Source organism: Felis catus, chromosome A1 (genome assembly GCF_018350175.1).
Source record: "Felis catus isolate Fca126 chromosome A1, F.catus_Fca126_mat1.0, whole genome shotgun sequence".
NCBI lineage: Eukaryota > Metazoa > Chordata > Mammalia > Carnivora > Felidae > Felis > Felis catus.
This window is the reverse complement of record NC_058368.1, coordinates 192,929,486-192,945,815: the sequence shown is the minus strand read 5'-3', so window position 1 is coordinate 192,945,815 and position 16,330 is coordinate 192,929,486. Positions and strand designations below refer to the sequence as shown.

The window sequence follows — 16,330 nt, the reverse complement described above, 5'->3', positions numbered from 1 at the left end:
CACTGTGCCCCATCCCCATTTCCATGCTGGGACCAGAGCAACTTGCCTTTTTCTCTTGTTCGCGTCAGGGTTCCATTTAAAACTCCTTTGGGCAAAAGGGGATTTTGCTGCTCAAAACTAATTTGAAAAAAATTTGATATTTTGAGTAGTTTGTGTCAAAAAGCCATAGATATATATTTTGTGTGTGGCTAAGAAGCTATCGCTGGAAACTGTCATATGAGTCCTGTGGGCCATGGCCAGCGTCTTATCTTCAGCTTTCAGGAGGGGCCTCCTGCTAAATTCACCTCCCGCTCACAGCTTCTGAAATGGAGTCAGCCCTCCCAGGACGCAGCAGGGCCCAGAATTTGTTTGCGTGGATTTGCATAAAAAGCTTTACTGAATAAGATTATTCACTGAGATTCACTGAATGCAGGTAAGATTCACGAGTCCCCCAGGGCAATGATTTTTCCTTTGGATTTCATTTTCTCTTGGGAAGCAAAGATTTCACTTCTCTGGCTTTCTCTCCCCACTCGACCTGTTCTCCTTTCCTTTCCCTTATTCCTACGTATCACACCCACACACCAGCCCACATGCACGTGCACCCAACAAGCTTTAAGTCACTGAGTAAGTGACTATGTTGTTTTTATCACACATGGATCCCGGAGTTTGACTCTAGCTTGTAGTAAAGTCTGACTGATGTGCAGAGTGAAAGCTCCCGTACCTGTTTGTCTGAGAAGCACCTGTCATTGATTCGGCTGTAGTGGCATGGATGCCAAGGAGACAGCAATGAGACCGTGCCCTATGTCACTGCACCAGCACGCAGGGAACTGAGGCCCCAGGGTCTGTACTGGAGTCTTGGGAAAGTCTGAGGACCAGCCAGTTTGGAACCCCCTGAAGAAAACCCTCCCTCTCTGCTTCTAGATCACATCTAGATTCTTGGCGAAGAACTTTGGACACAGGGTCACCCAGACATTGCCACCTGCCCCCCACATGGGGAGTGACTCTAACAGTAAAGAGTCTGGCATCATCACAGAGAATGGAATGGAAGTTTTGAAGGGACCCTCACATCAGCCCACAAGCCTAACATGAAAATATCGGGCACTCAGAGATCCAGACCAGCTGACCCTGAGATGGCTCTGTCCCTGGGCACCAAGGATGGGATGAATGGGCTTCCTACCTCACCAACCTCCACCCTAGTTCCTGGCTGGACCAGGAATCCTGGGGGAGCTCCATGGGAGCTCCCTGCTGGTTAGGGCTCCAATCCACTTCTATCTTCTGGGCTGGGTCCCTCACACCCCTTCTTTCCTTCTATATCATCCCAACCCACCCACAGCCAGCCCAGTGTGTTCACCTCTTCCTACCCCTCCACCTGCTCTGTCTCCTAGGTGTCCACCCACCCCCACCTTCCTCAATCCCTACACAGTCCCTACACAGCTCATAGCCACGTCCACTCCCCTCTGGACCCCCTTCCCTGTAATATGACACAACAATAATCAACATATGAAGCACTTATTATGTCCTAGGTACTGTTACTCGTCCAATGAGAACCCTAGGTACACATTTCAATTAGTTCTCACAAAACCCCCACAAAGCAGGTCCTATTATTACTACCGTTTTATAGATGAGGAAACTAAGGATCAACAAAGCAAAGCAACCTACTCAGGATCTAATGATTTGTAGATGGAAAGCCACGCTTGGTATTCATGACAGTCTTGTGTATTTCACACCCCTTCTCCCAAATGGGCATTGTATTGCAGGCTTATAGATTTGGATATTATCAATCTAGAATGTGGGCTCCCTGCGGGCAGGGTCTGACTTGCTCACTGCTTCTTAAATCAGTACCCGGCATAGGATTAACTCCATAAGTAATGTTAAGTGAATAAGTGAATCGATGGCAACGTTCACACGCTATTTTAACAATTATTAATTTTCTTTTTTTTTTTAATTTTTTTTTATATTTATTTATTTCTGAGACAGAGACAGAGCATGAGCAGGGGAAGGACAGAGAGAGAGGGAGACACAGAACCAGAAGCAGGCTCCAGGCTCTGAGCTGTCAGCACAGAGCCCAACACGGGGCTCGAACTCACAAACCGTGAGATCATGACCTGAGCCGAAGTCGGTCACTCAACCGACTGAGCCACCCAGGGCCCCAACAATTATTAATTTTCAAAGTGACAGTGCGCATTGTTAACAAAATCAAGAAGTACAAAAAGGTATGGTGAAATTTAAATCTCCTTCCTAAATCTTTCTCCAAGATCGTAGGGTGCTTGTGTGTCCTTCTAGAGATATTCAAATGTTCTATGCATATGTGTGCTTGAACAAGCATGTATGTGATATGTGTGTGTGGTATCGCCTCCTAGAAACCGTTCTGCAACTTAATTTTTTTTTACTTAACATGACTTGGAAATGTCCAAATCAGTGTATATCTGCACACACACACAATCCGTATGCTAGTAACCATCCTGCTATGCTTCATACCCATCGTGTGGGCTCCAGAGAGGTCCCAGAGACTGGAGTAGTAAGTGTGACTTGGGGTCATGAATGACCTAGAATCTTGGAGTGAGGAGGGACCTCCGAGATGATCTGGTTTAACCCCCTCACATTACAAATGTGGAAACGAGGCCCAGGTGGTAGTGGTGGTGGGAATAGACCTTCCCAGGGCCTCATGGGTAGTTAATTGAGAATCTGGGGCGGGAACCAGGCCTCTGGGATCCTTGGCCAGGCTCCTGCTACCCCAGCCTCCTCTGTGCTTGGCAACTTCAAAAGAAATCATAGCCAGTTCCCAGCAGAGAAAGTGCCTGCTTTGGCTCTGTCAGTGGCAGGGCCCTCCCAGGCAGGCTGGAGCGAGAGCGATTATGTAGGTCGCTTGGTAATCAGAAAGAGAGCTCGAGCCCTTTAAATGCTGGCTGTTTCGTTTGGTCCCTGAAGATTGGATTAGCATCGACTGTCTGCACTGAGCTTGTAGATAAAAGAGCCACACCAAAAGGGAACAGCAGCCTGCAAGGGTGAGCCACGGCACCTCCCTCTCAGCACAGCTCTGGCATCCGGGACCTCTTGGGCAGCTTCCAGAAGTCCGTGCCTTTCCCTCTAGTTGGTAAAATGTGCAGGAAGGGGTGTGGGGGACACAAATCAAGAAACAAAGCTGGGGGAGCAAAATTCAGGGAAAGGAGTCTCCAGTGGGATGAATGTTCTTATCTGCATGTGCTGTCTCCCAGTGCCTTCCATCCCCCTCCTTGACCTTAGCCTCCCCAACACACACACACACACACACACACACACACACACACACTGTAAGCTCTATGAGGGCAGGAACCTAGCACATCTTTTTTGCTGCGATTCCCACTGCTTAGCGCAGTACATGACATGTTAGGTGTTGCCCCTCCGGGTCCAGCCTCCTCCGGGAAACCTTCCCCACTACTCTGGCTACGATGGCCTCTCTTCCCCCTGAAGCTCGTACAGGTTCAATGAGTAAAACAATCACATCTTCACAAGCCCCAAGCCAGACGTGGTCTGCTAGGTATTCATGATTCACAGGAATGATGAGAAAGAGGGCTTAAAATCTGGACCGTCACAGAAACTCCATGTTGAAAGTACAGTTGATGCCATACAAGCAATTGTTAATTCTGTGTTGCTTTTTATAGAGAAGTAAGGTGGGGCGGTGGAGGAGCCTTGGGCATGCTGTCTCACAGACTTGGGTTCAAATCCTGCCTCTGCCACCTGGTGGCTTCGTGGCCTTTGACAAGTTGCTTAACTTCTCGGTGTCCAGTCCTCGTCTACCAAACATGGGGAAGCAGACCTTCCTCACAGGCTCTGAATACAAAGGGGTGAGCACTAAAATGTGACCCACAAGAACCATGGTTTCTGTCTGTTTTGTTCATGAATGTATCCCAGCCCCTAAAACAGCGCCTGGCACATAAGAGGCACTCAATTACACAGCTATGGAATGTAAGAGCAGGTAATAATAAATCATAGTTACCATTATTACTAACCACTCACCGGGTATCAGGTTGCATGCTGAACACTTACATGCACTATCTTGTTTAATCCTCACCATAATCCTGCTAGCTCCATTTTTTTTTTCAGGTGAAAACACTGAGGCTGAGCCCCCACCTTCATATCAAGTTTTCAATGAGGGTTTATTCCCTTCCTTCCCCCAACGCACAGTCACTTCTCTCTTTCCTCTGTTGCTGGCTTTGTCTCCCTCACTCAGCCCTTAGCACCTCAGCAACTGTAGCCCCGATCTTGTCCCTTGAGCATCCTGGCCTCAGATGCTCCACTCGGGCTGTGGCGTGCAGCCCATACTCGCATCCAGACACGGAAGCCTTATGAGCCAGACTTGGATGCCCATTTCCCCTGCTCCATCCCTCCCACCAGCCACAAAGCAGCTGCCTCTGTTCCAGTCCTCACTGCAGTCTCCTCTCTATCACTCTAGCTGTTCGCTGACCTCTAAGACTGGGGCACATTCTGCCCAGACTGAACCTTTGCTTGGAACTTTTCTGTCTTCTTTGCTAGCAAATGACTAGATCTCTCAGGTTAGGGGTACCCTCCTCTGAACCTTCCTGCACCATGACAGCGGCCTTCTTTCTGTTCCCGTGGCTCTGTGCATCCACCCCCCATCATTCTGTATCGTTATTGTCTGTTAACTGCCTGTCTCTCTTTCTCCCCCATGCTGACTCTAAGATCTTATTTAAGACCGAGAACGTTTTCCATTTCCCCCACACCTCCCTCGGTGTCTCATCCAGAGTAGGACTCCCTGACACTTGATGAGAGAATGGCCTGCTCTCTTAGCTAGCTAACATTCTGTCAGGACCTACAGTTCCACTTTCTCTTCCCAGTCCGGTCTACAACCCTGGTAGTATTCCTTCCTACTGCTGAGCCAAACTCCTGGATTTGGCCCTTCCTTACTGGGGCCAGGCCAGTTTCCACCAGCCCTGGGAAGAGTCTTCCTTGCTAACTCACATAGTTTTTCCAGGCTGTTGGTGGGGGAAATAGAAATGTCTTCCTGGAAGAGACTTGAAGATCATGGAGTCCAGCCTAAGGTGAGCTGGGGTGGGGTACAGGGGACTGTGCAGGGTCACACAGTCTGTTTAGAGCAGGGACAGGAACAAAACCCAGGATCCTGAATTCAACATGAAAATCTTTTCTCTGCATTTAGGCCATGGTACTTACCAAGCCAAACTATGAGACCTATTTACATGGGATTTTACAATCCTAAAAATCAAGACTATGCCTTGAGTTGAGGATTTGGTACGTCATTAATGTTACATCTCCTGCCCCATTGTGTTTGGGAAGTAGGATAAAAAGCATGGGGAGGACTTGGGCACTGCTGCTCTGGTCTCAGCCCTGCCACTGATGGGCAGGCCATTTCCCCAGTGTTCTCCATAGAGAACAGTGAATTTGGCTGCAGCATTAGAGGAAGAATAGTGAGAGATGAGGCTGGAAAGAAAGGGTGCAGGCCAATCAAGGAGAGCTGGGAATGTCCACGTGAGCAAAACTTTGTTTAGAAAGACGTGGGGAGCCTCGGAGGGTCTTTGAGCAGGAGAGGGCCTGTACTGCTGCAGCTGAGCCCCTAAGGAACATTTGGCTAATAAACCCAGATAGAGAAGTGATCATTGCTTATGAGGTTGCAACCTTATCCACCTGCCGGGGAGGCTAATGTCCCAGTAGCTGTAGCTCTCAGGTGACAGTTATCTCACCTAATGACTCTCATTTCACAGGCTCAGGTTTCCTAAGGACAGATTTAAGCAAAGCAGAGATTCCCCAGGTAAGTCGTTAGCAGGGTGGCTAGAATCTCTGTAGAGAGCTTTGATGAATAGATCTGGCCTGAAAGACCAGTCCCTGGCAAAGCCTGTCCTGAGGTTCTAGGGGTTTCTGCAGTTTGTGCTGCAGGGCCTGGCCTTCCAGGAAGGGGCCGTGGGTGAAGGAGCCTGAGAAAGGCCCCACCAGGACTGTTTTTGCTCAGCCCTGGCTGCAGGGGGAAACTCTGTTCCTGCAAGAACGCTCAGTCCAAGCCGGAATGTGTATCACCATTGATACTTCTGCTACTAAGCTGGGCTTTTAAGGGGCTGACATAGGGCAACAAGTCTTGGCATGCAGAAGACTGTCCTGCATGTCCCCGGAGAGGATTTCATCTCTCTGGGCTTCCATTTTCCTCCACTTTGAAGGAGGGCTCTGGACCAGTTCGAATACAAAATAACAAATGGGTTCCCTCTCCCCTTTCCAACTCTGATCAGTTGCTAGTGGTTGTCAGATGCATTGTGTTAAGAATGATTCTGAGGCTAGCTCCAGAAAAGAGTACAACATTCTACCAGGTTTTCCAGAAACAGGAAGTAGCCTCAGGTAGCAGCTTCCTCTTGCTGCTGTCACAAATTACCTACACTTTGTGGCTTAAAACAACACAAATTTATTCTCTCACAGCTGTGGAGGTCAGAAGTCTGAAACCATTTTCACTGGACCAACATCAAGGAATTGGAAGGGCCGGTTCCTTCTGGAGGCTTTGAGGACAGAAATTCTTCCCGGCCCTTTGTAGCTGCTGGTGGCCCGCCTATGTTTCTTGGCTTGTGGCCCCTTCCCTCCTCTTCAAATCATACCATTCCAGTCTTTTTTTCGATCATCGCATCACCTTCTCGTCTGTAGTTAAAGCTCCCTCTGCCTCTTCTAAAAACCCTTGTGATTACATTAAGGCCCTACCACCGAGATAATCCAGGGTAATCACTCCATTTCAAGATCCTTAGCTTAATGGCATCTGCAAAGTCCCGTGCGCCGTATAAGGTAACACAGTCACAGGCTGTGGGGATTAGGACATGGCTATCTTTCGGCGGCCCATTATTCCGCCTGCCACACCTGCCACATGGCACTAATTTGCAATGCTTACAGTCAGCCTAGAATTAGAACTGGAATGGAATAATGGAATGATTCTAAGTTAGTGTGTGAGGCCTGGCATATGGGAGCTGTAACAGAGGAAAAGATTGCACGTGGCATTTTCTCTGTTTCAAGAACCATGCCAGCCTCATTGAAATTCCACATCCCACTGCCTTCTCCTGACACTGTATCATTTACAATGCTCCTGAGGCTAGTACAGTGACTCATTATTATTAGTTAATGAAGCATCTAAGGTCTAAGCCCACAGTCAGCAGCTGGGATAAAGAATGAGGACAGAGCTGGGCTGAAGGGAGTCTGTAGCTGGGATGTAGACCGGAGGAGACAGAGGCCATGCTGTCCTCGGGCATTCATTTCACAAACATTTACCGAGCACTTAGTAATGGTTAGCAATGGTTCCTGGAACCATATGGGTAGTCCTGACCCTAGAGAATTCACAGGCCAGTGAGAGAGACCGACATGTGCATGAATTTGCCAAGACGCCCATGAAAATGCTCAGAAGGGGGTGGGTGTTGGGGGGCATTGAGGACAGTTTCTGCCTCGGGGTATCAGGGGAGGAAGCTTTTCGGAGGAGGGACAGCTGACATGAGTCTTGGAGGCTGACCAAACATTCTGAGTTTGGGAAAGGGAAGGGAAGGGGGCTTGGCCAGGAGAAAGAGGTAGACGGGTGCTAATGACAACAGTGAAAAGGCCTTTTTCACCGCGGCTGGAGTGAAATGCAGAGATATTCTGGCAGGAGGAAAAAAATATATGGAAAATTTGCCTTTAGGCTGCAGCGGTGGCAGGGAGGTGACATTTGGCTGATGATGGGAACAGAGGCAGAGTCCACGAGGGAGTCTGGCTTGGGGAATAAAGAGCCAAACGAAATCACTCTCTGAATAAATTCAGGAGGCTGCGTGGAGAGGCGAGACGCTGATGCGGTAGAGACGGAACAGAGTTGGGGTCACATGAACAGCTCGAGGGTGTACTAGCACTGTGACTCTGGTGAGTTCCTTAATTCGTCTGGGCCTCAGTTTCCTCATCTATAAAATGCAAAAAATCATAACCACCCACGGGGATGGTTGTGTGGTAAGGGCCTGGTCTGTCTTGTTTTCTGCTGTACATCCTGCATCTGGTGCTCGTTTGTAAACCGAATGAGTAATGTCGCAAAAAAAGGTTGGCAGGGTGTCTGATGAATAATAAATGCTTAGTGAGTGAATTAAGTTATTAAGCTTGGGAGAAAAATTCAATGATCATCAGCCCTGATGTCTCGCTGAGTGGCCCCTGATATTCCTGATAAACTCTCGCCCCCTATTGGGACATGGCAGCCTGAAACCATGGGAAAGATCCCTGAAGCTGGACTGGGGGAGAAGGTGGGCCTTGCTTCCAGTTCTGTCACTCATGAACTGTGATTCTGAGGACGCCCACCACGTTTGGTTTTCTCCAGGCCACACCCAACTGGGTTTGCCTCTTTCCTAGACAAGGTTACCGAGGGCTGAGGAAGGCTACCAGGCCACTTGGGGTTTCTTGAGCTTCATGCCCTTTCCTTCCTTCTCAATCAGCAGTCCCACAGATCTTCCAGAACTTTCCATGGGTCTTGCACCATAGAAAGTGTATGGTCTCTGGAGCTATGTGACCTGGAACAAGTTTAACCTGTCTGACCTCAAAGAAAGGTTTTATTTCTTTACCTGGGCGTAACAGCTACCTGAATTTGAATCTTAGTTCCAGAATTCTTTAGCTGTGTGACTTCTAGAGCTCAACATCTCTGTTCTTCATGGGTACTGTATGGCTAATAACACCTCCTCCCATGCTTACTGTGAGGATTGGTTCTCAAGGCTGGCATAACCAGACTCACACCTGAAGATTGGGTCCTACCTACCTCAGGCTCTCAGATGAGTCCCGCCTCAGGCTGTCCAGATGCTAATTCCACCTGTGCTGAGTCTCTTCACTCTGGGTACCAGTGTTTGAGACCCAGGGGCTAGATTTTTCATCCAGCCTACTGATGGAACACCAGCTTCTTCCCCAGGGCTGGGAGGATCCCTGTAGAGGAAACCTCTGAAGGCTGATTCTTCTCATTTCCTCCTCAAATACAAGTGGGGACGGTGATCCTGGCCAATAACACATGCATCACACCAGAGACCGCTGGGCCCAGAGGGATAATTATTTTGAGAGAAAAGACTTCAAAAGGAAGCCTATTAATCCCTGCCTGGTTTTTTTTTATTTCATTGAATAAGCTATCACTAATTTTTGTGGGCCCTCAAATAAGAGAAGACAGTGGCTTTCCCTTCAAATGTTTCAGGAGACTGTTCTTCACATCACCAACAAGTGCCATGTGATGTGAGATCTTTCTGCAGCTGCAGGGAGGGGGAGGTGGTCAAGAACAGACCTGCTACCCCTCAGTGGACTTTCTGCCTCTCTCTCCCTCTCTCCCTGCCTCTCTAACCCCCTCTCTCTCAATCTCTTCCTGCCTCTCCAGCGCCCCCCTCACACACACACACACACACACACACACACACACACACACACACGTGCGCGCGCGCACACACACACACACACACACACACACACATTTATTTTCACAGTGGGTTAACCCCTCCACCAGTTGTATATAACCTCGATCCTAAAGCAAAATGGTATAGTGAGGAAGTGTTCAGGCTCTAAGTGGTCCAGCCCAGGGTAGGAACCCCAGTTCTGCCACTTTCCAGCTGGGCAGCATTGGGAAAGATTCTCAACCCTCTGTGAGTTTCAGGTTCCTCATCTGTAAAAGGGGAAAATAATAGTACCTACATGATAAGGTTGTTGGTGAGGATTAAATGAAATAAGACATGCAAATAAAGTACCGAGCATATGGTAAGTGCCCTTTAAGTAGAAGCCATTGTTATTATTATTGTTGTTATTATTATTATTATCTCCGTGAAAAGGTAAGCCCTGTCTAAACAAGGTTACTGCCTGCCTTGTTCCCTGTTTTATCCTCATCACCTAGGACAATGCCTGGCATATTGTCAGTGCTCAATAAATACCTGGAGAATCAATTAATGATTATATTTCTTGGAAGCATGGTTTCTTCTCCCACTGTGTGATTTCAAGAACCGTCCTCTGGGCTCCCACAGCCCCTGGACACAAGAATTATCACAAGAGCTTCCTATAAGCCAGGCACCAAGCTAAGGGCCTTATCCTATATTGATTTTCTTGCCTCTGCTCCCCTCACCTTGTGAATTCCTGAAGGAGAAACACTAGCAGTTCTAACTCAAAATAAGGGTTCAGCAAATATTTTCTGAAAAGATAGATAATCAAGTAGCTTGTTTTACACATGAGGACACTGATCCCCAAAGGGTTAGCACACTCTTCCAGAGTTGGAGGGGAGTTCTGGTCCCCAGATGGCCATACCAGCACTGTATTGACCCCTACAACCAATAATTCAACATGCATGTGTCCACCAACACCAGCAGATAGCGAGCTAATGTACCAGAAGAGGAGAGACTGGGTGCTTCTACATTAATTCCACAGACACCTGCATGATCTCATAGGAGAGTTACCTATGCTAGTGTGATGTGCTTTTCTTTAAGCAAGACTCCCTCAACAGGTAGTCTTTGAAAGGCCCATTTTAATTAATACCTTAATCCTAATAAGCACACCATAGATTAAACCCAGCCAAGAGCAGCTTCCTGCTGGGTGAACTTCTCACATGCTTCAGTAAACAAAATTGTCTCCAGTAAAAGGGCTTCTTTGGTAACATCCAGTCCACCAGGCACCCTCCCTCAGAAAAGGGCCTTGGTCATGGTCCCTGACATCACAGACTCCAGGCTTCCAAAGACATAGCTCAGAGTGGAGAAAGCTGGATGCCAGTCCCAGATTAGCTGCTGATATAGGTCGGTGCTTAGCCAAATAGAATCAGCATCATTCACATTTGAAGGGGCTCTCATCTGGTCCATGTCATCGCACCAAGGGGAAACTGAGTCCCAGAAAGAGGAATGGACAGAGACCTGTCAGCAGCAGGGACCCAGGTCTCCTACCTCCCAGCTTAGTGCCTTTTCCCCCCATCACTCTGGCTTTGCCAACTAGTAGCTGTGTAACCTTGACCAAATCCATTTCCTCTCTGAGCTTCAAGTTCCTGATCTATGTGATTGAAGGGGTTGGGCTATAACAGCGGTCTCAACTTTGCACACTAAAATCATCTGGCGAGCTTTTAAAAATTCCATTGTCTAGGCTTACCTGAGACCAACTCATCAGAGCCTCTGGGATGAGCTCTGGACCTGAGTGTTTTATAAAGCTCTTCAGGTGATTCCAGTGTGCATCCAGGAGTGAGAACCAGTAGACTAGATAATCACTAAGTTTTTCTTTTGCTCTAACATTTTATGAGTTTAGAATTTCTCTGCCTGGAACCCTCTGTGCATCACACATGCTCATGTCCCCGCCACCACACCTTCCCCACAGTTGAGCTGAACAATTTCTTCTCTTACTTCATGTTCTAGTTTAAATATCCCTTCATCAGGGATGGAGGCATTACCTGAGTTCTTCCCCTTTCATAGCCTGAATCACACCGCACAGTAATTCTATTTTGTGGCTACTCTTCCTGTAAACTGAGTCACAACAGAGACTGAGAATAGTGCGCAGACTCTAATCACCCCCAATTACCTTCATCTCCTTATATTCACATGTGTGATCCCTACCCCACCCCCTTGAGTGTGGGCCAGACCCATGACTTGCTTCTAATCGAGACAATATGGCAAAGGTGATGGGATGTCAGTTCTAATCAAGTTACATAAAATTGCAATGTCTGTAGTGTGAGAAAACTCCCTCTCATGCTGGCTTTGATAAAGCAAGTGGCTATTTGGGAGAGGGCTGTATGGCAAGGAACTGAGGGTGGCCTCTAGCCAACAACTAGCTAGGAACTAAAGCTCTTAGTCTTATTCTGCAAGCATCTGAGCCCTGCTAACAACTACACGAGCTTCGAAGTGGATCTTTCCCAGCCAAACCTTCAGATGAGAAACTAGCCCAGGCTGACACTTTGATTGCAACCTTGTAGAAGACCCAGCTAAGCTGTGCCTGGAATTCTGATCCACAGAAACTCTGAGATAACAAATATGCGTTATTTTAAGGGGCTGCATTTGTTATAATATTGTTACATGGCAACAGATAAATAATAAACAGCCTATTTTATTTGACTACTACATTCTTGGCACCTAGAGCAGTACATGACACATCGTAGGTGCTCGAAAATATTTGGCAAATACATGATTTAATTAATCCGTGTAATGGCATTAAGTCCTTTGAATCCAACATTTGCCCCCAAATATTTTCCCTTTCGTTCTCCTAGTGACAAGCTAGTTGCTCAAGATTCAATGTCAGCCCATCAGACAAGGGTGGTACTCTCAAACCTTTCACCCTTACGAGGGAAAGTGGGAAGCATACACTGTTATTATGATGATAACTGTGCTCTAGCCTTAATGAAATCAACGTGCGGTTTAGTAACTGTTTGTTGAGTGTAAATTGTTATTGTTATTGATGGACAATTTCCTCTACCCAATAAAGGCAGTGCCGCGCTCCAGGCCAGGGAGTAATCATGGCTTTATCGATCCATAATCATTCCAAAGATACAGAGGATGCCATTGACCATGAGGGGTTAACCTTCGGATGACACTGGCCTTCAGTCACAGCCCACATCTGCACTCTCCCACACAGTCTTGGCTTTTAGGTCGGCTCAGATCAGTCACTCAAAGCAGACCACTTTAAGGTGCAGCTCTGCGTGGGCATCTGCTGCTGCTTTCTTTTGCCCAAACAGCTGCTCTGACAGGACTCTGCAGGCTCAGGCATGGCCCTATGAGGTTACCAGATGTTTCAAGGTCACCTAGGAGTCACCAACGGGATCACAAGGCAAGACTTCACTGGCCTCTGCTTATCAAGAACGGTGCTGGCTGGCATTCTGATAAAGTTCAAGTAAATGCAGTGTAACTAGGTCTTGAGAGTTAGCCGAAGTTCTCCATGGAGCCTGTTGAAAGCATGTTGGAGGGCGCCAGGGACAGGGTGGAGGGCCTCCCTTTGACAACCTTTGTGGCAGACGCTGGGTAGACGGTGTGCAGTAGCACCCAGGGCAGAGAGAGCTTCTGGGCCTGTTCTCTCACTCTTGCTCTGCTTCCTGGTCTCTCTCTCTTCCTGATTCTCAGGCTCCTCATCTGCCTCTATTAGGTTTCAGGCCAGTCATCACCCCTACCGACCCATTGTTCAATGCCCTGAGGCTGTGGATCCAAGTGACTTGCTCCTTCCTTGTGATAGCTGGGCCTGCTGAAGGTCTTCTGTGGGGACAGGACCTACTCACGACACCAGCAGCACCAGAAGTTCCCATTAAATGATCACATACTATGGACCATGTGCTAGGCTCCTTATGCACATGATCTCAATACGACAATCGAGAGAACAGCTCATTCTTTTTTCTCATCAAGGAAATTGGGCCTTAGGTTAAAGCTTTGCTTCATGTCACACAAATACAGAGAAAGGACACTCAGGCATCTCTGCATGGCTGACATCTAACTTAAAACTGCCCAATTCTCCAGTGTCCTCGTCTATAAAATAAGGATTTTGCACATTCATTTATCATACAGGAAGCATTTGTGGAGAACTAACTAGGTGTTGTTCTAAGTGCTGGAGACACCATATGGGAAAAACCAACAGGTATCGTTATGCCCAGAATTCGTGATCCCCAAAGACCACCAGGGAGCCGAGTCTGATGCAAAAGCAAAGAGCCTTTATTCGAGCTAGCTCGAGCTCAATCCCCTACCTGCACCGACTCAGCGGTGAGATGCCAGGGAGAGAGAGCCAGTTTCAAAAGCACAAAGGTTTTATTGGGGTCTAGGGGCAGTTGGTGAGGTAATGGCTGTGGCCTCAGCCAATTGGCTGAGGAAGGGTTGTGGGCTCAGCCGATTGGCTGGGGAAGGGTCGGAGTCCTGTTACACAGGTCGCCAGTCGTGTTTTGATCGGGAAGTTTGAACGGGTGAGCGGGTGAGCGGGAGGTTACTCAAAGGGAGGAGGCGTAGTCTGAGGTTTCTGCGATTTTCCCAGAAAGGGGGCATGTTGGGGATATAGTCACTCAAGGTGGAGGACACAGAACAAGATGGAGTCAGCAGCATAGGTCCGCCCTTTCAGTATCTTCTTTCATGGAGCTTACAAATGAAATTACTACACAAATATATGTAATGTTTAAACTATAAAAAGTGCAATAAATTTTATGTATATAGTAGTATAAAAGTATGTAATAGTGAAAATTAACCAAGTAAAGGCAGATAGGGATGGATTCCTTGAGAAGTTATGCTTGAGCTGAGGAGTTAACTAAGTAAAATAGGAAGGGAGAGACTTTCCAGGTAGAGGTAACAGCATATACAAAGGTCCTATGGTGAGAGGTTACGAGGAAACTACAAGGGCAAGAAAAAGACCATGAGGGTAAAAAGCAAAGAGGGAGAGAAGACTGTAGTATCAGATGGCAGTGAAGAGAGAAGTCCGATCTGTGTTTGGTCAGGGGTGGAGGATACAGTCAGCAAGTTAAGGACTGTGCTCTTATGGGGCTTACAGCCTAGCAGGACAATTAAAACACAGACAAATGTGGGAATGCAAGCTGGTGCAGCCACTCTGGAAAACAGTATGGAGGTTCCTCAAAAAACTAAAAAGAGAACTACCCTACAACCCAGCAATTGCACTATTGGGCATTAATCCACGGGATACAGGTATGCTGTTTCGAAGGAACGCATGCACCCCCATGTTTGTAGCAGCACTCTCAGCAATAGCCAAAGTATGGAAACAGCCCAAATGTCCATCGTTGGATGAATGGATGAAGAAGATATGGTGTGTGTATATATATACACACACACACACACACACACACACACACACACACACACAATGGAGTATTACTCGGCAATCAAGAAGAATGAAATCTTGCTATTTGCAACTACGTGGATGGAACTGGAGGGTATTATGCCAAGTGAAATTAGAGAAAGACAAAAATCATATGACTTCACTCATATGAGGACTTTGAGACAAAAACAGATGAACATCAGGGAAGGGAAACAAAGATAATATAAAAACAGGGAGGGGGACAAAACAGAAGAGACTCATAAATATGGAGAACACCTGAGGGTTACTGGAGGGGTGGTGGGAGGGGGGATGGGCTAAATGGGTTAAGGGGCACTAAAGAATCCACTCCTGAAATCATTGTTGCACTATATGCTAACTAATTGAGATGTGAATTTAAAAAAATAAAACAAGTAAAAAAACAAACACAGACAAACGATTAAAGAAGAGCTTTCCAAATGGCAGTGAAACCTATGAAGAAAGTAAAATGAGGTGATATGATAGAGTCAGTAATGTTAAAGTAAGTAATTCAGACCAACTCTCCAGCCGTCCAGCTGAGAACAATAAGAAAAGATGGACAATTGTTTAAAAATCTACTTGAATGTATCAGAGTGCTAATGAGGGTAGTGAAGAACGAATAGACCAAAACTTGGGGGGAAGTGGAGATGTGAGTTGAGAGTTTTGTCCTGCAGGACTCTGTTCATCCAAATGAGTCATCTGAGAGACTGAGAAGTGCTGCTTTGACAGTCCCTCGGGGCTGAGAACACAAAAATTTCTGTCTACGACCCTTCGGGTCGAGCAGAAACTCGGAACCCGAGCAGAATAGCCAGATGACAGTATAAATAAAGGTAAACCAGAAGCAAGCCAGCCCTCTGGCTAACAGCAGGCTAAATGACACATTACTTTCAAAGGAGCAGACATTAGACCAGCAGCACACTTCTCAAGAGAAACAAGGGAAGACAAAAACAAACAAACAAACAAAAAACCAAAAAACAAACAAGCAAACAAACAAAAACACAATGGGATGATGTCTTTAAACTGATGAAAGAAAATACCTCAAATAAAATTCTAAACCTAGCAAGAATATCCTGCAGAAATGAAGATAAAATAAAGGCATTTCATGCAAACTATATTTTGTCTGAGAGAATATATCACTGGCGGACTTACACTAAAGGAAATAGTAACTTGTGTTTTCTCCACATAGAAGGTGAGAGAAGTCAGAAGGAATGAAAATGGTCAATGTGGGAATAAATCTAAATGGTTAATTGCTGTAGAACGGTAATGAGGCTTCCATTCATATGGAAGTCCACAGTAGGGAAATCTATAGACAGAAAGTAGATTAATGGATTCTTAGGGCTGGGGGTGGAGATGAGGGGCAGGGGCAGGGGATGGCTGAAGGGTATGGGGTATCTTTTTAAAGTGGCAGAAATGTTCTAAAATTCACTGTGGTGGGTAGTTGCACATATCTGTGAATGTACTAACAACCACTGAATTGTACACTTTGATGGGTGAATTGTAGGTTTGTGAATTATATCTTAAAATTGGTCTTTAAAAAATAAGGAGGTATTCCTATGGTGTTTAAAATGCCCGTAGAATTAAAATACAGGACAGTAGTAACATGTAAGCTGGAAAGAGTTAAAGTGTCCTGAGT

General features: G+C 46.7%; 1 long non-coding RNA gene across 2 annotated transcripts; it reads left to right on the top strand.

The window, feature by feature from the left end:
• Positions 1-2,630: 2,630 nt before the first annotated feature.
• On the top strand, positions 2,631-9,298 carry LOC123379835. Of its 2 annotated transcripts, none has more exons than XR_006584731.1 (5): positions 2,631-2,984; positions 3,871-3,934; positions 4,952-5,018; positions 5,697-5,743; positions 6,397-9,298. It is a non-coding gene; the product is annotated as an uncharacterized LOC123379835 (long non-coding RNA). The 2 variants fall into 2 exon arrangements; XR_006584734.1 differs by having other exon boundaries at positions 2,983-3,073.
• The last annotated feature ends 7,032 nt before the right edge of the window (positions 9,299-16,330 follow it).